Source organism: Rhinoraja longicauda, chromosome 28 (assembly GCF_053455715.1).
Source record: "Rhinoraja longicauda isolate Sanriku21f chromosome 28, sRhiLon1.1, whole genome shotgun sequence".
In the NCBI taxonomy this organism is placed as follows: domain Eukaryota; kingdom Metazoa; phylum Chordata; class Chondrichthyes; order Rajiformes; family Arhynchobatidae; genus Rhinoraja; species Rhinoraja longicauda.
In genome coordinates this window covers 21,760,423-21,782,922 of record NC_135980.1, presented here as the reverse complement: position 1 = coordinate 21,782,922, position 22,500 = coordinate 21,760,423, and the positions used below count along the sequence as shown (strand labels likewise).

At 43.4% G+C, this 22,500-nt stretch overlaps 1 protein-coding gene across 1 annotated transcript in view; it reads right to left on the bottom strand.

Moving 5' to 3' along the window:
• onecut3b (one cut homeobox 3b) overlaps positions 1 to 22,500 on the bottom strand; it is a 91,507-nt gene that overhangs the window by 67,264 nt on the left and 1,743 nt on the right.

The window sequence follows — 22,500 nt, the reverse complement described above, 5'->3', positions numbered from 1 at the left end:
TATCGTATTATGCCAAAACCAATCATCTGCCTGCATGTAATCCACATCCCTCCATTCCCTGCATGCACACAAGCCTATCTAAGAGTCTTTTAAATGCTACTGAAGTATCAGCTTCCATCACCACCTTTTGGCAGCGCGTTCCTGACACTCACCACCCTCTGTGTAAAAAAACCTGACCCGCACATCTCTTTTAAAGTTTGTCCTTCTCACCTTAAACCTATGCCCTCTAGTATTTCATTTTTCCAACCCGGGGAAAAAAAGGTTCTGGCTGTCTACCCTGTCTATGCCTCTCGTAATTTTATAAATATACTTCCAGCGGGTCTCCCCTCAACTTCCAGCATTCCTGAAAGGAAAAAAAAAATCCAAATCTACCCACGGACAATTGTGGGCGAGAAAGTCTTGTATTTGTGCCTTTGTAAACCTGGCAGGTGAAACTCCCTGCCAGGAGAAGTTGTCGAAAATCAAACCTCTTCTCTGCTGGAGAGCACAAAGAGCTGGAGTAACTCAGCAGATCAAGCAGCATCTCTAGAGAAGATGGGCAGGCAACGTTCCAGTCCAAAGAAGAGTCCCAATTCAAAACGTCACCTATCCATGTCCTTCAGAGATACTGGCTGACCCACCAAGATACTCCAGCACTTTGTGCTCTAAGCAAGACGCCAGCAGCTGCAGTTCCTTGTGTCTGATTTGTAACCGTAACCAAAGTTTTGCTGAAGCAGGCTTTGCCATTTAGCTTATAGATACAATGTGGAAACAGGACCTTCGGCCTACTGAGTCCACGCCAACCAATGACCGCCCGTACACTAGTTCTATATCTTACACACTAGGGGCATTTTCCAGAAGCCGATTTATCGACAATGTCTTTGAGATGTGGAAGGAGACCAGAGCATCCGGAGAAAAACTCACGTGGTCAGTGGAAGAAAGTACAAACTCAGTAGAGACAGCACAGGATCACAGTCAGGATCAAACCTGGATCTCTGGCGCTGTGAGGCAGCTGATTTACTGCTGTGCCACTGTGCTGCCTATTTGATGAACATGACACAGTCCCAAAGGAGAATAGTTTCAGGATTATTGTTGATTATTTATTTTATATCCAAATAGCCCAGGATAAAACTCTGGGCATATATATTTAAAGGCAACCTGTTTCAAATATAAGCAAAACAAAAGTGCTGCAGCAAAGTGTGGCACCATGGCCCAACTGGTAGAGCCGTTGCCACACTGTGCCAAAGTCCAGGTTCAATCCTGACCTTGGGTGCTGTGTGTGTGTGGAGTTTGCACATTTTCCCTGCGACCGCGTGGGTTTCCTCTGGGTGCTCCGGTTTCCTCCCACATTCCAAAGACGTGTGGGTTTGTCGGTTAATTGGCCTCTGTAAATTGCCACAAGTGTGTAGGGTGTGGACACAAAAGTGGGATGACATAGAATTAGTGTGAAAGGGTTGTCGTTGGTCATGTCTCTAATTGAATCATCCCCACCCAGTAAAATGAAAGTTAGGTGCAAAATCTATTCACAGCAAATAATTCACATGAATTCTTCACAAGAAGAATTGGGGTGGGATAGTGGAACAGTGGCACAGCGGTAGAGGTGCTGCCTTACAACCCCAGAGACCTAGGTTCGATCCTGACTACAGCTGCTGTTTGTACGGAGTTTGTACGTTCTCCCTGTGACCACGTGGGTTTTCTCCGGGCGCTCCAATTTCCTCCCACACTCCAAAGGCGTACAGGTTTGTAGGTTACTTGGCTTTGGTAAAATAGTAAGTTGTCCCTTGTGAGTGGGACAGTGCGATTGTGGTCGGCGCTAACTCGGTGAGCCAAAGGGCCTGTTTTCACACTGTATATCTACAATAAAAGTCTAAGGTAAAGAGAAAACATGATTGCAAGCAGAGTAACTTGAATTTCTACTTTCATACAGTAGGATGATACCTCCAATTGCTCTACAGGTTCATGGTGTGAAACTCCACGAAACCTGCTGATGTCTTTTCTACCAATCAATAAGGCAAGTACTTAAAAGTTACAACCGCTGAAGGGTAGCAGATGTATCATAGTTAATGAATGGAAAATTATATAATGTGATGATACTTGCAAGACAAACAACAGCAAATGGGGCTCTTGGCAGTATTCTTGCCTCTCGTGAATTAAAAAAAATTGCTTGTGCAATGAACTTATTTACAAAAGCTTTCTGTGTACGCATTTATGTATTAATGATCGATTACGCAGGTACTGACTAGGCCATATTTACTGCTATTTTGACAAAAACATTAATTTAATTGCCCTAGTAATGCATTGCTTATTCACCAAGGTAGCTGCCGTTCAGCCAATTGTATTTAAATTAATTAGTGAGAATTGCTACCAATAAACTGATAATTCAATATTTACTGTCTAATAGTGTGTGGGCCTGGCATGGTAATTACTCTCTGAGTGCAAGCACTACCTTTCTTGAACTGTTCCATTCTCATGAGGAGGAGATGCAAGCCTTATTCCAGAGTAAACTCCACACAGCTCTGATTGAAGCTGAATGCAATACTCTGGACCTTCTTAAAATGATTACATCTGTTATAAGCCACTCGTGTTTCATCTAGCTTAGAGATACAGCAAAGAAAACAGGCCCATCGAGACCATACTGATCAATCACCTGTTCCCACTTTTGCACATATAAGATAATTAGGGGATTGGACACATTAGAGGCAGGAAACATGTTCCCAATGTTGGGGGAGTCCAGAACAAGGGGCCACAGTTTAAGAATAAGGGGTAGGCCATTTAGAACGGAGATGAGGAAGAACTTTTTCAGTCAGAGAGTGGTGAAGGTGTGGAATTCTCTGCCTCAGAAGGCAGTGGAGGCCAGTTCGTTGGATGCTTTCAAGAGAGAGCTGGATAGAGCTCTTAAGGATAGCGGAGTGAGGGGGTATGGGGAGAAGGCAGGAATGGGGTACTGATTGAGAGTGATCAGCCATGATCGCATTGAATGGCGGTGCTGACTCGAAGGGCTGAATGGCCTACTCCTGCACCTATTGTCTATTGTCTATTGTCACTCCTTACACACCAGGGACAATTTTTTTTACAGGGGACAATTAACCTACAAACCCGCATGCTTTTGAGATGTGGGAGGAGATCGGAGCTACCAGAGGAAACCCACGCGATCACATGCAAACTCCACACAGACAGCACCCGAGATCATGGTTGAACCCAGGTCCCCGGGCCTGTGAGGCAGCAGCTTTACCAGCTGAGCTATTGTGCAGCTCTAATGTGTTCTGATATATGAAAATAGATAGGAGCTCTGATAAAACAATACACATGCCAATAAACAATAACACTTTCAAACACTTTCATTTATTTTGTGATTTCATCATTATTAAGTTTTCACTATTTTTTGGAAGATACCCTATTGCCTTATTCTGTTCCAATTCAGCAGCTGGAGAAGCATTATGTTGAAAATCAGAGTTTCCCCAATTTATAGGAGTCTTGGAATTGCATAAACTAAAAAAGTGCTAGAGTAACTCACCAGGTCAGGCATCATCTCTGGAAAACATAGACAGGCGATGTTTCAGATCGTTTCAGATTCCTTCTTCAGACTGGTAATCCAGCATCTGCAGTTCCTTGTGTCTAATAAACTATGTTGTTTGTTTAAAGGCTTTGAGCAGAAACTGTGTGTTGGGTTGATCACAGAAGGCCTAAACTTTCACTAATTGAGATGTTCTCAATTCCTCCATAATACTCATACATTCTATTAAAATGCATCCTTACAGCATTTGACTCAAAACCTACATTGGCAACACTGTGATGCTGTAGTCACATTTGCACCTAATTTATTGAATGTAGTTCCACTTTATTCCTTCACAAGAGCCTTGGAAAATCAAGCATTAACAGATGCAGAAAGGCCAATTTGATCACCAGAGCATGATTCATTGTGATGGTAAAAGCATGCAGATAGGTCTACGACTGAGAGAGGTTGGTTAATGCTGAATAAACTGAACCCTGTCCTCCTATTTGTACAGTGACTTCGCATTGACACTCAGTCTCACTTTAATTAAAAAAAATTGGGTGACATTTATCATCTTTAGCCTGTTCCAGAAGAAGTAACATCAACCTCACCAGCTTAGCTAAACCCTAGCTTGTGGACTGGATTTATGAAGGAAAGTAGGCATTGAAATGGCGGCATTGCCATTGAATTACCTTAGTTAATTCCTACCAGTTAGGTTCCCTCAGGGCTTAAAAAGAGTTTGATTCCTGCAGTTTGAGACAGCAGCACAGTGGCACAATGGGTAGAGCCATGGCCTCACAGCGCCAGAGATCTGGGTTCGACCCTGACTATGGATGAGGTCTGTATGGAGTTTCTACATTCTATATGTGACCGCATGGGTTTTCTCCAGGTCCCACTCACAGTCCAAAGATGTACAGGTTTGTAGTTTGATTGACTTCATTAAAATTGTCCCTCGTGGGTAGGATAGTGTTAGTATAGGGTGTATAGGGTGATCGCTGGTCAGCACTATATCTCTAAAGTCTTAAGTCTAAAGTCTACAGTTCCAAAGACGTGTGGGTTTTTAGGTTAATTGGCCTCTGTAAATTGCTTCAAGTGAGTAGGGTTTGGATGCAAAAGTGGATTAACATTGAACTAGTGAAAGGCTGATCGATGGTCAGCATGAACTAGGTGGGCCTGTTTCCATGCTGGAATTCTAAACTAAATTAATCTAAGTTACAAACTTGGGATACGATTGTTAAAGTTGTAATTCTCTATCTGGCAAAGTTATTTTCCTTGCTGAACACTATATAAATCTTCATGTCTGTGATACACAAGTCTTTTACAGTAAATTCCAAAATGTTGTTAGTTTACCAAAGGAGCTAGGGGTGGGGGTTACAGCTTTTAATGCTGAATATAATAGTTTACATGAATCACCGAAAGATCTATAGGAAGATTAAAGAAACAAAATGCATATAATTTTAGGTTTAAAGTCAGGATGGTTATGGACAATAATATCTCTGTGACTGGGGAGAAGAGACGGTCTCTATATATTGCAGAGGTGTTGTGATCTGGTGTGAAATTGAAACTGTAAAATAGGGGGCAGTCTTTCTTGTGAAACGTGACACCAACACTTTGAATTTGAAAAAGTGATCTGCTATATTTGATAAACTCAAATATCACCCATTATGTTCGATCCATTCACACTTAGGCAGAAAGCATAATGTTAAAATAACAAGTCAAAACATTCTAGTTAAACATGCACCAGACAATACTTGCACAGAACCCCGCACGTGATCCTTTTTCCCTGTGGCTATCAAACAGTCCAACTCCTTCCCCTTCTGTTGTGGGGTAGACTGACTCCCCTTCCCACTCCCCACCCACCTCCCCAATCTTTCCACATCCCCAATCTGGACTTTCCACTTGTCACTTTAAATTCATGTTTCAAGTATCTTGTTGTGTTTTATGACTGTTGGCAGACCAATTTCTCTCCTGGGATAAATAAAGTTCTATCGTATCGTATTGTTTAGGGATTGGAGATGCTTTTAGAATGGCTTTGTATAATTTAGTAATAGTTATCCATGATTTTGATCAAGTCTAGATCATTTTTAACTTCACAGTTTTGTTTAGTCACTTTCTTTCTCTTGACTCTTTTGGTCTTGTTGTGGCAAATCATTTCTAATCTTAGTCTTTGGTCCTCGGATAATTGGACCCACCACCAGGAGATAGAGTCATGAATCTATCTCGCATGGAATCGGGCCCTTCTGCACAACTCATCCATGCCAACCAAGGACTGGCAAGGTTTGGACAGGTACATGGATCAGAAAGGTTTAGAGGGATATCGACCAAATGCAGACAAACAGGACTAGCTTCGTCGTTGCATCTTGGTCGGCATGGATGAGTTGGGCCGAAGGGCCTGTTCCGTGCTGTATGACTAGTTGATCTAGTCCCAATTGTCTGCACCTGGACCATTTCCCTCCAAACTTTTCCTCTCTAAGTGTCTTTTAAATGTAATTGTACCCACCTACAACTCCCTCTGGCAGCTTGTTCCTTATATGCACCACACTCAGTGTACAAGCAACTCAGTGTGACCACTGAAAATGTGAAACCAAAACAGAAGCTGTTGGAGACCCTCAGCCGGTCAAACAGCATCAGTGGAAGGAGGAGAAAAGATAACATTTCAATTCTCCATTTGTTTTGATGAAGGAACTTTGACCTGAAACATTAAGTCTGTTTCTCTTTCCACAGATGCTGCCTGACCTTTAGAGTTTAGACTTTAGAGATACAGTGTGGAAACAGACCATTCGGCCCACCGAGTCCGTGTCAACCAGCGATCACTCTGTACACTAGCACTATCTTACACACACTAGGGACAATTTACAATTTACAGAAATCATATTAACCTACAAAACTGTACATTTTTTGGAGTGTGGGAGGAAACTGCAGCACCCAGAGAAAACCCACACGGTCACAGGGAGAACATACAAACTCTGTACGGACAGCATCCGTAGTCAGGATTAAATCTGGGTCTCTGGCGTTGTAAGGCAATAACTCTACCACTGCGCCACAGTGCTGCCCTTAACCTGCTGAGCATTTCCAGTGTGACAAGCCTTCACATTTTCTCTCCTTGGCTTCTATCTTACACTTTTTCCTGCAGCAATGTTAAAATTAGACACTTAGCATCTGGGGATTCAGATGAACAAGGTCGTGTCTACCATTGCATAGATAAAACGTGCATTGAAAATGAAATGTCAATTTCATTTCAATGAAATCACCACCATCCTTCCTATGCATTTCACTTGCAATTAAACGTTGATTAAAACATCATCAACATTTTTTTTAAATAATGCATTTCCAAGCAACGTTACACTGGTTTAGCACTCCAAATTTTAATTTATCAAAAGCCCGTATTGTGAAATCTCTCACTGGGTTTGTAAGAGTACTACTTCCAAATACCCGCAGGTGAAATCAGTTGTTGGCTAGTTTTGAAAGAATTTCAGTTCTAAGCAGCCCATGATGAAAGAGAACTCTTCCAAACTACCGAGGGAAGAATTGTTTACTCAAATTCACAAAGTCAGTTTGTGTCCTTCAAAGCTTCCCATTCTCATTCTTATTTTATGATGTGGAATGACTAAAAAAACTATTCCTTCAGCCTTTCTTCCAAAGAGAATCTCCAAGGTCATAGAATGAGTCTGTTTGAAGCTCCTGCCTCAGTTCTGGTTGGGGTGTTACACTGAAGTTCTCCTGGGCCACTGAAGATCAGTATGCATCGTGACCACCAGGTACAAGAACAGTTGGGTCAGGGCGGCACGGTGGCGCAGCGGTAGGGTTGCTGCCTTTCAACGCCAGAGACCCGGGTTTGATCCTGACTGTGGGTGCTGTCTGCACGGAGCTTGTACACTCTCCCAGTGACCGCGTGTGTTTTCTTTGGATGCTCCGGTCTCCTCCCTCATCTTCAACTGTAGATTAATTGGCTTCATTAAAGATTATAAATAGTCCCTGGTGTGTAGGACAGTGCTAGTGTATGAGGCGATCGCTGGTCAATAGACAATAGACAATAGACAATAAGTGCAGGAGGAGGCCATTCGGCCCTTCGAGCCAGCGCCACCATTCAATGTGATCATGGCTGATCATTGGTCGATGCGGACTCGGTGGGCCAGAGGGCCTGTTCCCATGCTTTATCTCTAAAACTAAAAACCAAAACTAAAGTTTCTTCCCAACAACCATCATGTTCTTGAACACTGCACAATACTAACTTAACTATGAACTATGGATTATCTTGGTAGGAAGTCTTTGGGCATTTTTGTACTGCTGTTGGGGTTATTCATTTATTGAATCCATGGGGCCTGTTCCTATGTTGAACTGTTCCATCTGCTTTACAATTTCATGGTAGTAGATAAGGAAAACTAAATGCATTTATTATGATGTTCTTTTTCTGGTTCAGAAGAGAAAAGCAGATACTCCCCAGATGTTTTTGTTTGGCAGCATCTCCTTCAAGCACCTCTTCTAAAATATAGCCGTACCGATGAACCATGATTATTTGATAGACACAAAAAGCTGGAGTAACTCAGTAGGACTGGCAGCATTTCTGGATAGAAGGAATGGGTGACGTTTCGGGTCGAGACCCTTCTTCAGACTGATTCAGGGGAGAGGGAGACAACCCCAAACATCACCCATTCCCTCTCTCCAGATATGCTGCCAGTCCTGCTGAATTACTCCTGCTTTTTGTGTCTGTCTTCGGTTTACACCAGCATCACAAAGAGAGATTCAAGAGAGAGCTAGATAGAGCTCTTAAGGATAGCGGAGTCAGGGGGTATGGGGAGAATGCAGGAACGGGGTACTGATTGAGAATGATCAGCCATGATCACATTGAATGGCGGTGCTGGCTCGAAGGGCCGAATGGCCTACTCCTGCACCTATTGTCTATTGTCTATTGCCTTATCTGCAGTTCCTTCCTGCACATGATTAGTTGATTCCTGGCCATTTCCTTCCTTTGTTGCACTCCAATTCAGTTTAATGCCAGCTTGATTCAATGCTGGCAGTTTTGCTTCTTGATCAGTAAGCTATGAAACTGAAACCATATCCGAGACCTGAGCAAACAGTTCTGGTCGGCACATCAATGCTGCCTTTTAGACTGAGATGCTAAAACAAAGGCCCCATCTTGGGTCGATGTCAAAGACATCCCAAGGCACTACTTGAAGAAGAGCTGAGAGCTAACTTTCAGCCCCAAAACAATTCCACCAATACAAATTAACTGGTAATAATCCTATTTGTTATTTATGAGACCTTGCTCTGTGCAATTTGGCCATTGCGTTTGTCTCCAGAAATAAAAAGTGATAGTTGCCAGGGTTCAATAATGGTTCGCTAATGATTCTTTTATTATGGCACCAATGCCATTATTTCTCTGAACAATCATCTACAATACTTCCCATTCCTGCATCCCCTCTACTGATCTTCTATTCAAAAATAGTAATCGGTTGATAAAATTGCTTTTTGTTTTAGTGCGGCGCAGTGGCGCTGCATCTAGATGTTTCATCTTATTCCCTTATCATGGATGGCTAGATTGTAATCATGTATTGTCTTTCCGCTGACTGGTCAGCACGCAACAAAAGCTTTCCCGGTACACGTGACAAGTAAACTAAACTCAAACCCAAACTTAAAATGTAATCAACTTAACTATTAGTTGCAACAAAAAAAAAGCTATGTGGTTTTATTTCAGTCCGATCACCGAATTCCTGCTTTGAAATATGGTTTCATTTCATGGAACGGTTCGAACCGATTGTTCTACACTGGCAGAAGCTCGGAAGCGTTAGAATTCAGACTCCACAACGAGGAAAATGGAAGTGAAAAGTGTGTCACAACTCTTTCAATTATCAATACAGTGATGTATCAGCAATCTGCTCTGAGGCACTAAAGCTTTCGGCCTCTCTCCTTCAATCTGTTCAGCTCGCGTTCTCCTTCTTTACGACATACTTAAGATCCTACCTCTTTGATGAAAATTTTGGTCCACTGTCCTAAATCCCTGAGTTTGGTGTTAAGATACTGCATAAATGCGAGTTGTTGGCGTAACTAGTGTTGCAGTGCTATTTTCTTAAGCGCCGGAGCTGTCACTGGCGCCGGAGCGGCCGCTAGTTATAATTCCCCGCTAGTTATAATTCCCCGCTAGTTAAAATTCCCTGCTGTTTATTTTGGCTTTTTTTCCCCCACAGAGAGGTGTCGGAGCGGCGCTCCCGTGAGCTCCGGCAGCACTGGTTGGAACTGAAAGGTAGCACCGATCTCGTTGGAATTTCATTACCGAAACATTTGCTTCATGTACCGTTTGGTGCTTTCACGAGTTATCAAAGTGATGCAGCTTATTGAAAAATATTATCTCAACCGTTTACTGAATCTAAACCATACTCCTGAAGGAAAGGGGATAGGCATTGAAGAATTCTTGTGAGAATATAAAATGATGGGAGGCATAGATAGATAGGATAGACAGTCAGAATCTTTTTCCCAGGATGGTAAAAAATTAAATACTAAAGGGCATCGCTATAAGGTGGGAGGGGGAAAGTTTAAAGGAGTTGTGGGAGTCAGGTTTTTTTTATACTGATAGTGGTGTGTCTGGAACACATTACCGGGGGCAATGGTTGAAGCAAATACATTAGTGGTATTTTAATACTTTTGGATAGGGGCGTGGATACACAAGTAATGGAGGGATATGGGTTATGTGCAGGTAGGTATGTCATATTCTTGGTATCATGTTCAGCACCGACGTAAAGGGCCGAAGGGCCTGTTCATATGCTGTATCGTTCTATGTTTTTATGTAGAAATTAACTCAATGATTGACGAGCGAATTGCTGGACAAATGAGATTTCTGAAGTTTAGTTTAGTTTGAAGGTACAGCACGGAAACAGGCCCTTCGGCCCACTGAGACCACGCGGCCCAGCGATCCCCGCACATTAACACTATCCTACACACACTAGGGACAATGTTACCAAGCCAATTAACCTGCAACCCTGTACATCTTTGGAGTGTGGGAGGAAACCGGAGCTCCCATGGAAAACCCACACGGACACAGGGAGAACGTACAAACTCCATACAGCCAAGCACCCATAGTCAGGATCGAACCCGGGTCTCTGGTTCTGTCAAGCAGCAACTATGTCGCCCAGGTGTCTAGCTTCAGGAAGGAGGCTATTTGTTTTGTATTCTGCAAACACAAGTACCTATTTTCACATTTTCTGCTACACCAATAACAAGCAAAATAGGATGAGCAGAAGTGATAATATGCCAACATCGTTAGTTGCAGCTAGTAGCAATAATATGCACGCAATCATAAGCATCTTCCGTGGACCACAAATAATTCCAACATTAAAGATTTTCAACATAAATTCTCTTCACGTTCTCAACCTTCTGAAAATTAATGGTTCACTGTCAACGGTAGGATGGTTATTTAGTTTAGTTTAGAGATACAGTATGGAAACAGGTCCTTCAGCTCATTGGGTCCACCTTCAATCACCAGTTCACACCAGTCCTATGTTATCCTGCTTTCTCATCCACTCCCTGCACACTAGGGGGGGGGGGGGGGGGGGGTTACTGATGTCAATCCATCTACAAACCTGCACGTCTTTTGAATGTGGAAGGAAACCCATGCAATCACAGGGAATGTGTGCAAACTCCACACAGACAGCACCAGAGGTTGGGATCGAACCCAGGTCTCTAGTTCTGTGTGCTCTACCAGCTGCACCACTGTGCCGCCATTGTGTATTTTTATTGGGAGCTATGATGACACAGAATGGTCAGGGTAAATTATCTTTCTCACGGGGTGGGCACAGTTTCTACAGTTGTTGTCTCGCAGTGCCAGAGACCCATTCAATCCTGAACTCGGGTGCTGTCTTTGTGGAGTTTACACGTTGTCCCTGTGACCACATGGGTTTCCTCTGGGTGCTCCGGTTTCCTCCCACATCCAACGACCTGCGGGTTTGTAAGTTAATTGGCTTCTAAAAATTGCCCCGAGTGTGTAGGGAGTGGGTGCAAAAGTGGAATAACATAAAACTAGCGTGTACAAGTGATCAATGCTCAGAGTGGACTCAGTGGGCCAAAGGGCCTGTTTCCCTGCTGTATCTTTCAATCGATCAAACCACCACTACCTTCCTTAGCTCTAAGTCTTAATAAGTCCAACGCAACTTTTATAAAATAATCAATATGATCAAGTTGAACTCTTGGTCATTTTTATCTGAAAATAAACAAAAAATGCATCTACTTCTACTGAGATCAGCAAATAACTACAGCAGTGACTCTCCTCATTATATATTTTCACCAAACTCTTCAATTTTTCTGAACTAGCAGGTGAAAGTGAGAGGCAAGGATGTTTCCCATCGTACAGCTGATTGAAGCTGTTAGCAATTTTAGAGTCATAGAGCTTTCCAAACACGGGGAAAAAATCAAGTATTTTAAAATAATAAAAAGGAACGTCAGACTCTTGTTTATACCAAAGTTGGACACAAAACGCTGGCATAACTTGGGTCAGGCAGCATCTTTGGAAAAAAAATGGACAGGTAACATTTTGGGTTATTGGGTCAGACTGATTGCAGTGGAGAAGGGGGTACAAAAGAGGATAAAAATCAAATATTTCTCAATATACATCGTCATTTATCAGGAACGTTTGTTTCTGAGAAGGTCTTATTGGTAATTTTATTTGGCTGCCCCAAGACACAGCGATAAAAGTCATCTCGGTCTTTCTGTGACTAAATGAGTCTCATCCTTGTGAGTGTAACTCGAATTGGCCGCGTTGACTTGTCTGTCCCAAGGCAAACGGTGACCCGGGCGATGCACAGATATCAGACTTGTGCAGTAGAGGGAGCTATTGTGTCACTGAGGTGGGTGGTGTTGGCTGGGGATGTCGACCGAGAACCACGGGTGCAATGGGCAGTGGGGAGAGCAGAGTGCCGCACCGAGAAATTAAAGCCCAACCCAGCATCATCCATCTCTCATCTTAAGCGTACAACCAGGAAATTAGCACCACACATGGATCTTTGACATTGCCAAGTGACACAATTCTACGTGAATCTTATAATTTGATTCAGATCAGGAACTAATTTCACAAATTTAAGTCAATTCGAAAGGGGAAAAATGTGAATTTTAATTAAATTAAACCAATTAAATTCTGCGTCGTAGCCGAGGGAGTAACCGATTACGCGCGGTTCTGTGTAGTTTATAATTTGATACAAATAAAGAACTAATTATACTAATATAAGTAAATTTCGAAACTTGAAAATATGTGCTTTAATTGAATCAGAACAATTAAAGTAAATAGTGGCGTCCATCCGGAGTAACTATGGGTACAAAGTGATACAGTCCTGTGTAAAGTTTAAAATGTTGTGCAAATCAGGAATTATTTTCACCAATGTAAGTAATCACAACACTGTAAAATGTGTACTTCAATTAATTTAAAATAACTTTTAAAAAAAACACCGAATAATATCACATTTCACTGGGTTTGGAAAATTACCGTGATACATAATGTGATGACATTTCGGTTGTATCCAGCAATTTATGAACGAACAAAGTATTTACCTTTCATTTTTAGAGTTCTATTTAATTCCCTTTGATGCGGATATTAAAATCGCTTTTTTTGTCCTTACCGATTATAGTTTACCACAAGCGAACACTTGATTTAACAGTGCAAATAATTCGCATTATGTACGTTATCTACATTCGCAATGTTACTGTTTGATCGGTTAATCAGACACACGGGTCCTCGATAATTCCAAGTATTTTACCAGCGCTGATAGCAACTCGTTAAAACCGGCAGATAATTGACTTTAAAATGTAGTGAAATTATAAAACATAACAACATTAGGTAGCGATGCAAACCGGCGAACATTATTAGAGAACATTCGGCGTTTGGAATTGACTTTACTAGATGGATCGGGATTCGAACCAGTTTTAGAATTCGCAAATGTCGAAAAATAACTGTCCTAAAACCGTTCCTTCTATTCAAGGCGCATCCACTGAATTGAGATGCTACTGCAGTTTACCAAATATTGTTCCATTAGACTTTGTACGTAGCTTGAGAGTGCGCTTCGCCGTCGAATTTAACCTAGAAATCGGGGTTTGCCCGCAAGTCCATCTCTCCAACTTGAAATATAATGTCTGTGAAATATAGGTTGTGAATGTAATGAAATATTGCATATTCATTCTGAAAAATGACTCACCCTTCTAAACAGATTTATAAACTCCTGATGGCAAGTAAGATTTATTGGAATATCAAAAGCAGTCCTGACTGACAATGGTCAGTTTTTCTCTCTCGCATCTGCTGAAACCAAACCTACAGGGTTTTCCCCGAAGATAGAACACAAAAAGCTGGAGTAACTCAGCGGGACAGGCAGCATCTCTGGAGAGAAGGAATGGGTGACGTTTCGGGTTGAGACCCTTCTTCAGAATTCCTTCTCTCCAAAGATGCTGCCTGTCCCGCAGAGTTACTCCAGCTTTTTTAAATGTCTATCTTCGGTTTGAAACCAGCATCTGCTGTTCATTCCTACAGGTTTACCCGACGCCCAAGTGTCTCTTATTCAGTCTATGCGTGGCTTCGTTCATTTATCCCGCCTCGCGTCGTCGCGATTGACAGTGGTCCGGTCGCGCTGAATAATTTAATAAAGGTGGGATATTTACATGGGGGGCAGTTTTGAATGTTTGGCCGCTGACAAATCCACGTATCAGAAAAAAGAGGACACATGGACAACGCCTCAAGGTTTGGATTGTAATTACAAATCGATTTAGAATACAAGGTTTCCCCTTCTGATACTGATTCTGATAGAGTTGCTGCCTTTACAGCGCCAGGGAGCCCGGGTTCGATCCTGATTGACTAGGCCGTCTGTACGGGGTTTGTAAGTTCTCCCTGTGTCCGCGTGGGTTGTGTCCGGGTGCACCGGTTTCCTCCCACATTTCAAAGACGTAAATGGCTAAATGGCTTCCATAAATTTGTCCCCAGTGTGTCGGATAGAACTGGTGCGTGGGTCAACGTTGGTCGGCGCGGGCCTGTTTCCACGCTGTATCTCAAAAACTAAAAAAAATAATGTTTAGTATTAATCCTTAGTAACACAGACTGATGAAGTATGAAAACTTTACTGTAACGTTAAAGCCAAATTTGCACCGCACAAATCGGAACTGCATCGTTTCTTCTTTGTGTTTGTAGCGTTTAGTAGGAATTGCGTGTTCCATAGGACATAGGAGCATCGATTAGACCATTCGGCCCATCGAATCATGGCTGGTCTATTTTTCACTCTCCTGCCTTCTCGCAGTAACCTTTGACGCCCCTTATTGATCAAGAAACCAATCAACCACCGCTTTCAATATACCCAACGACTTGCCCTCCACCGCCATCTGTGGCAATGGACTTGACACGGCGCTTCCGTTTGGAGACAAAATTCGTCTTTATGTGTGGAACGTGCAAATATGTCTCTACTTTTGATTCATAACTGCATGTGAGGACTGGATTCCAGACGCGAGTCCCACCCGTGGGCTCCACACCAGGGATTATTGTGGCGTTTACAGAGTACTATGTTTGCATATCTGCCGAACTGCTACTAGTAGGAATGTTCTTGTTCCGTTTCGGGATATATAACTGTAAAATACTCTTCAGTCTGAAGAAGGGTCTCGACCCGAGACGTCACCAATTGATTTTCTCCAGAGATGCTGCCTGATCCGCTGAGCCAGTCCAGCTTCCCGTGTCCAGCTTCGGTGTAAACCTGCATCTACGGCCCCCTTCCAGCACATAAAACAACATTTGAGATGCCCAAGCGAAATATGAGACGCCGTTCCTCCAATTTGCGTTTAGCCTCACTCTGACAATGGAGGAGGCCTCGGACAGAAAATCTGAAGAAAGATCTTGACCCCAAAACGTCGCCCATTCCTCCTGTCTGTCCCGCTGAGTTACTCCAGCATTGTGCGTCTATCTTCGGTTTAAACCAGCATCTGCAACTCCTTCCTGCATATTTTCCTTGAACTGCGTCCCCCTTGGCACCTTACACATCTCTGAATTACACACCCTTCCAGACCTCGGCGTCTCGCTCCCCCCTGACTCTCAGCCTGAAGAAGGGTCTCGACTCCTATCCAGAGATGCTGCCTGTCCCGCTGAGTTACACCAGCATTCGTTGTCTATCTTGTCCTCTTGAAATCGTCGCCAATGAGTTGGAGATGGAAGTCAAAGAACGCCCGGACCGCGCCGGATGGTGGAGACGTTTCCCTCACATGAGACGTTTGCTCAAACATTAATTGATTTCTGGTGTGTTTTGATGAAGGCTGATCGGCTGTCCTTAATAGAGGAGATATGATAAATGTTGATGTTTCAGTTAAACTCTTCCTCACGTAGAGAGGGTGTAATCAGATAGTTAAAGGAACCGTCTGCGCTGCAAGGTTTTGGTGGATTAGCGAGTTTACATTGCATGCCCAAAGGAAACAGGGCGCTGCATAATTTTTGCTTCATGAATACAATTTTAGTTGCATTATTTTGTTCAGAAGGCTCGGCGTGTACATCACAACGCCGAAAGCCATGTATTTAACAGAATGGTCTTTGTGTTTACAGTGTCATGTTAAAGAGAGGACACTGTGACTTTTTTCTTTCGCCCCAGGATGGAAATGTCACAGACTAGAGGGCATGGGTTCCAGGGGTAGAGGAGCAATATTAAAAGGAGATGAGCAGTGAACCTTTTTTGTTCACACCAGAGAGCGGTGGGTACCTAGAACGACCAACTAGGGGGTGGTGGTGGAGGCAGATACAAAAGTGGGATATAGGAAGCTTTTGGATGGCAGTAATACCCTCTGCCTGTGCCTGATTCATATCCCAGCAGGGAGTGGAGGGTATAGATCGCGTTCAGGCAGAGGAGGTTAACTTGGTACCATGTGGGCCGAAGGGCCTGTTCCTGTGTTGTAGGTTAATTGGCCTCTGTAAATTGCCCCTAGTGCGTAGGGAGTGGATGCGAAAGGGGGATAACATGGAACTAGTGTGAACGTTCCTATGTTTCTTTACGCCTTGTTACAAGGGATCAAAAATAGTTCGGCACAGGTACAGATTAGATATCGTAAAATCGAGATATGTACAGGGATAATCATGCATTCGTTAAGGGGAGATTTACTCGGCATCTCAAATATCTAAACGTCGTTCTACAGGATTGGCCGGTGGAGTTTAGACGGTTCCCGGATACACTCACATTCCTGATTCGAATTCCTACGGACTAGTTGTAGTAGGGAGGAGAAATGCCTCTCAATAAGTGTAGGAAGGAACTGCAGATGCTGGTTTACACCGAAGACAGACACCGAAGATAGGCTGGAGTAACTCAGCGGGTCAGGCACCATCTCTGGAGAAAAGGAACAGGTGACGTTTCGTGCCTAGACCCTTCTTCAGAAAGGGTGTATGATCGACTCTCCATGTCCTCCAGAGATGCTGCCTGACCCGCTGGGGTACTTCAGCACTTAATGTCGTGTCTGAAGGATTCCTTGTCTGAAGAAGGGTCTCGACCCGAAACGTCACCCATTCCTTCTCTCCAGAGATGCTGCCTGGCCCGCTGAGTTACTCCAGCTTTTTGTCTATCTGTGGATTCCTTTATCTTGATTTCTCCGGCATATTGGGGGCGCTTCATGGACTCTTTAGTCGCCAATTACTGCTGCCACTGGTCTGCATTAACAGTCAGTTTCGGTGCTGTATGACTCTGTGCCTCTAACTCGTATCCGCTGCATGCTCGGGGTAATACAACCACATGGACATTTTCTCTCCTAACTCTTTTTGATGTCGTGTTACCCAAATTTGTCCCCTTTGTACGGTCGGCATCGGCAGTAAAAGCTCCTTTAAAGCAAAGTGGGGCATGAATAGTCCGGAGAAATAGGGAACTTGCAAAGTGGGCGGGAAGTGGCCGAGAATCCAATTTTCGACAGAGTCAGAGAGATGACCTTGAGTGGAGAGGCCGAAGGAACAACGGTCTCTCCCGGGATATCTACGCTGATTTCGTTTTAGGGCCATGTGCAAGGCTTAGTAACTGTCTGAATCCGATGTACAAACTGAAACGCCCGGCAACACACCACGGAAAAATAAATAATCTCCATGTGGTTTCACCCTCTTAATGGAAGCGGGAAACGAATTAGAGTCACATAGCATGGAAACAGGCCCTTCGGCCCAACTCGCCCATGCGGACCAAGATGACCCATCCAAAGTGGTCCCATTTACCCGCATTTGGTCTAAAATCCCTCTAAAGGCAACGGGAGGATTTCCTACTCCATTAATGCAAATTTATTTCCAATAGAAAGTCAAACTCAAATAGCACTGTCATCATTCGAAGTAATTTTGGTCTTAAATCGAAATGCTAATGCGGCGAAAATGCGTCTTTAACGATAGAAATCGCCACCAGAGAGACAGAATCAAAGTCTGTGATCTCGCAGACCATCGCCCCAGTAAATACTGAGGAAATCACCCGGGTAATATCGGCGCTTCTTCACCCACACACATTGGCATGGCGCCATCCGTCCATGTATCTGCGTTGAGCGCGTTCAAAGAGACTTTCCACCTCACCGATGTAACAAAGCGATATGTGCAATGCTAATAGAATACACCTCAATCGTATTTTTAACAAATGTACACTGGGGCTTTTATCCCCCCCCCCCCCTCTGTTCGAGGTGGACTCCAATACTTAATTATTTATCGCAGTTTACCTCAAAACCACCGCCTGGAATTTAATAGATTTCTTTCACCGTACCAAAAACAAAACGATTACATTTAATGTCGTTCATATTCAACGTTGATATTCGTTGCAATCTCAGAAATTAAGCAACATCGAAAAATAAATAACTGCCCGTTATTACTCTTATTAGTCCTGATCTACGATACTCTTTGCTACGATACACGGCAATGTCTTTATCTAATACAATACGCGACCTTACCGAGTGTCATACTCTCTTGGTAATTATTATAATACTCTTGAATATCAAGTTAAACTCAGCTGCCGTTTCTAACCGATGGATTCCTCGTACTCTATTCGAGAATATATACTGAAATACAAAATCCAAATATCTGGACAGATTTGACTTCAATTTTCGAACAATCAATAGCCAAAGCCTTCTGCGTTGAATATTGTCGACTGTACATCCCAAATACATGCACTGACTGCCTTGAAGCGGCGTTAAACGTTTTAAACTATAACCTCTAGTCCTGTAAATTATTAATTATTTCAATATCACCAATGATAGCTATATAATCTAACCCCAGATAATCAGATCGCGTGATAATGTCCACATTCACCTAATTTTACTAATAATTAATAGCATTTATTTGCTGTGTTTTCCCCCCTTAGAGTGAATTACTTGCTTGCTGCATTTTGGGCTTTGGCAATGTGTTGTAACCCGCATAACAACGGTCTTTGTCTTATTGGGTTGTGGTAGTTTGGACATCCTTGTCATATTCAGCTGTGCACACGGAAATGTCGGCTAGAATCGGTCCATCTGTGTATGTGTATGTGTGTGTGTGTGTGTGTGTGTGTGTGTGTGAGAGAGAGAGAGAGAGAGAGAGAGAGAGAGAGAGAGAGAGAGAGAGAGAGAGAGAGAGAGAGAGAGAGAGAGAGAGAGAGAGAGAGAGAGAGAGAGAGAGAGAGAGAGAGAGGGAGAGGGAGAGAGAGGGAGAGGGAGAGAGAGAGAGAGAGAGGAGAGAGAGAGAGAGAGAGAGAGAGAGAGAGAGAGAGAGAGAGAGAGAGAGAGAGAGAGAGAGAGAGAGAGAGAGAGAGAGAGAATCTGTTCCAAGTTGTTACTATTTAACTTTCGTTTCTGATCTGCTCGTCGATCCCTTCGAATTTCAACAATTTAAAACGAGATAATAAATATCTCGCGGCCGCGACCTTGGCTAGAAATTCCAGCGTTTCCTCGGTAGCTGTTTGATAAGAGTCCCGTCAACTGGGGATCTCAGCACCATTCAAACTCCAATTAAATAGTCCCACACCCATCCTGTATTCCACTGCAGATACTCCCACCGCACTGTAAAGGGGGTGTGAAATTATCATAGAACGACGCGCACGCCAATGCTCGTGTGTGATTCCTGTACATATTTACATTATTTTGCCGCAAGGAAAGCAAAAAATCACGACAAATAACAAATTTCAAATCCCACAAAATACTAGCAGCGTTTTACATGTTAAAGATATTGTTTTTAGGTGGTTCTAAACGAGTTACAGCGCGGCTCCAACACCGGTGAAATATATGTTTGCATTTGCCTGTACACACACACACACACACACACACACACACACACACACACACACACACACACACACACACACACACTCACACACACACACACACACACACACACACACACCCACACACACACACACACACACACACACACACACACATATATATATATATAGATTTATTCACAAAATGCTGGAGTAACTCAGCAGGTCGGGCAGCATCTCGGGAGAGAAGGAATGGGTGACGTTTCGGGTCGAGACCCTTCTTCAGACATATATATATTATATATATATATATATATATACGCCCTTTATATTTGCTACATATACATATATATTTATATATATATATATATATATACGCGTGTGTGTGTGTATATATATATAAATGCACATTTATCTATAAAGTGCAAGTGGTCAGACGTTACTTTAAGATTGGTATTTAAAGTGTTCATTTCGTTACTTTCCCGGACCCATTCCTCAGTCCTCCGGCTCCACCATTTCCTGGAATTGTTCCCCTCTCCATAAAACCCTCGTCTCAGTCAGATACCGCAAGAAATGGCAGATAGAATGACAAAAATAGTTATTGATCTATTCTCTGTTTAACTACCGGTGAAAGTTCATCAATCGCTGGCGAGTGATCGAAAAGCCGAGTGATTCCTTTTGTGTGTGTGTGTGTCTCTCTCTCTCTCTCTCTCTCTCCCTCTCTCTCTCTGCATGTATGTGAGTGTGTGCGGCGGAATCTCTGTTAGTGTATGTGTTGGTGTGTATGTGTGCGTCGACGTGTGAGTATGTGTCAGCGGGTTTGTGTGTGTTTACCCTTTGTGTATGTATGACCGTGTACAACTGTGTGTGTCTATCTGTGTGCTGCAACGGCCTAAGGGCGCAAAAAACAGCCGGTGTGTTTCATTGCATGTGTGTCTGTGTTTGTGTCTGTGTGCCTATGTGTATGCTTGGCTGTATGCGTGTGTGCGCGTGTAAATATGTATTTGTCTACCTGCATGTGTGTGTGTGTGTGTGTGCGTGTGTCTATCTATGTGTCTGTAAGGTGTGTGTTTATCTGTGTGTTTGTGTGTCCATCAGTATGCGTGTGTATGCGTCTATCTGTGTGTGCGTGCGTGTGTGTCTTTTTTATGTGTGTGTGTGTGCGTATGTGTCTATCTGAATGTGTGTGTGTGTGTGTCTATTTGTTTGCGCGTATTTGGGGTGCATATGTGCGTGTGTGCATATATCTGAGTGTATGTGTGTGTGTGTGTGCGTTGATGTGTGCATGTGTGCATTTATCTGAGTGTATGTGTGTGTGTGTGTGTGCGTTGATGTGTGCATGTGTGCATTTATCTGAGTGTGTGTGTGTGTGCGTGTGTGTGTGTGTTGGTGTGTGTGTGTTGGTGTGTGCATATGTGCGTGTGTGCATATATCTGAGTATGTGTGTGTGTGTGTTGGTATGTGCATATGTGCGTGTGTGCATATATCTGAGTGTATGTGTGTGTGCGTGTGTTGGTGTGTGCATATGTACGTGTGTGCATATATCTGAGTGTATGTGTGCGTGTGTGTGTGTGTGTGTGTGTGTGAGTGTTGGTGTGTGCATATGTGCGTGTGTGCATATATATGTGTGTGTGTGTGTGTGTGTGTGTGTGTGAGTGTTGGTGTGTGTGAGAGTGTTGGTGTGTGCATATGTGCATGGTGCGTGCGCCTACACCGTGGTGAGTGGGCCGCTTCTCGAGGTTTTGTTGCGACAATCGTTATCCAATCGATACGGTTGGGCCCTGTGCAGTAGTCTGCTGCCGATATTCTATATATGGAGGGTTAAGGAGCCAGTTCCTTTCACAACTACCCCCACCCCCTCCACCCCCCCCCCCCTTTTTTCTCAGTTTAACCAAAACTGTGCCGCCAGACATCTTTCCAACTGCCCGCCAAAGAACATGTGCATGGTCTTCCCGCACTGTCCAACTCAGCAGCGCCGGGTACGATTTTGTAAACTGGAACAATGAATCGTGCGGCGCAGAATTTCCTCAGTCGAGGGGATTGCAGGCATTGGATCAGATTGGCGAGCACAACGTTATTCCCCGGAGCACAGCAGAGGTTGCTGTGGGGTCGATACGGACGGTTCAAACTGCACAGACCCAGTTCTCTCTCTCTCTCTCTCCCTCTCTCTCTCTCTCTCTCTCTCTCTCTCGCTCTCCCCACAACCCCACCCCCAGCCTCTCCAAAAACATCCCACCACCACACCCGACACTCCCCTGTCCTGAGTCCCAACACACTCCGGAAAAAAGATGTTATATTTAACGCAATTCTATTCTCCTAATCCGCAAAGCTAATTGACAATAACCAACCTTGGTAAATTATTAGACACCTTATCCTTCGTGTCCTAAAAAGACCCACCTATGTGGCTCGGGCGCACACATAAGTAATTTATTTGAAATGTCCAGTTGCAACACACTTTCTGCTAAATTCTAGACGCGCCTTTACTCGGGAGGATTGGCAGATTTGCAAGTGTTGGCGATATTGTTTCAACAATCTCCATTCAGGAAAGCTTAGTACAGTTCAACGTAGGAGTGGCCACTGGGATTATGAGATAGAACATGCATGTTCACATACGTGTCGGCAACGAGTGAAAAATTGAGGAAAATCTTCATTGCATGGACTGGGTGAAAATATTCATTTTTTGTTGATCCCAATTTACCATTACATTAAATATTGTCGCCAAATAATTATTCTGAGAAGGCTCCAACTAACGTGGATTGTACACGACCTAATGCAAAGAAGTTAATTTTCGTTTATAAATCATAGCCAGCTCGCTCCTTATTTATGAAGTCCGTCAAAGTATAGATCCGGCCCGGAGTT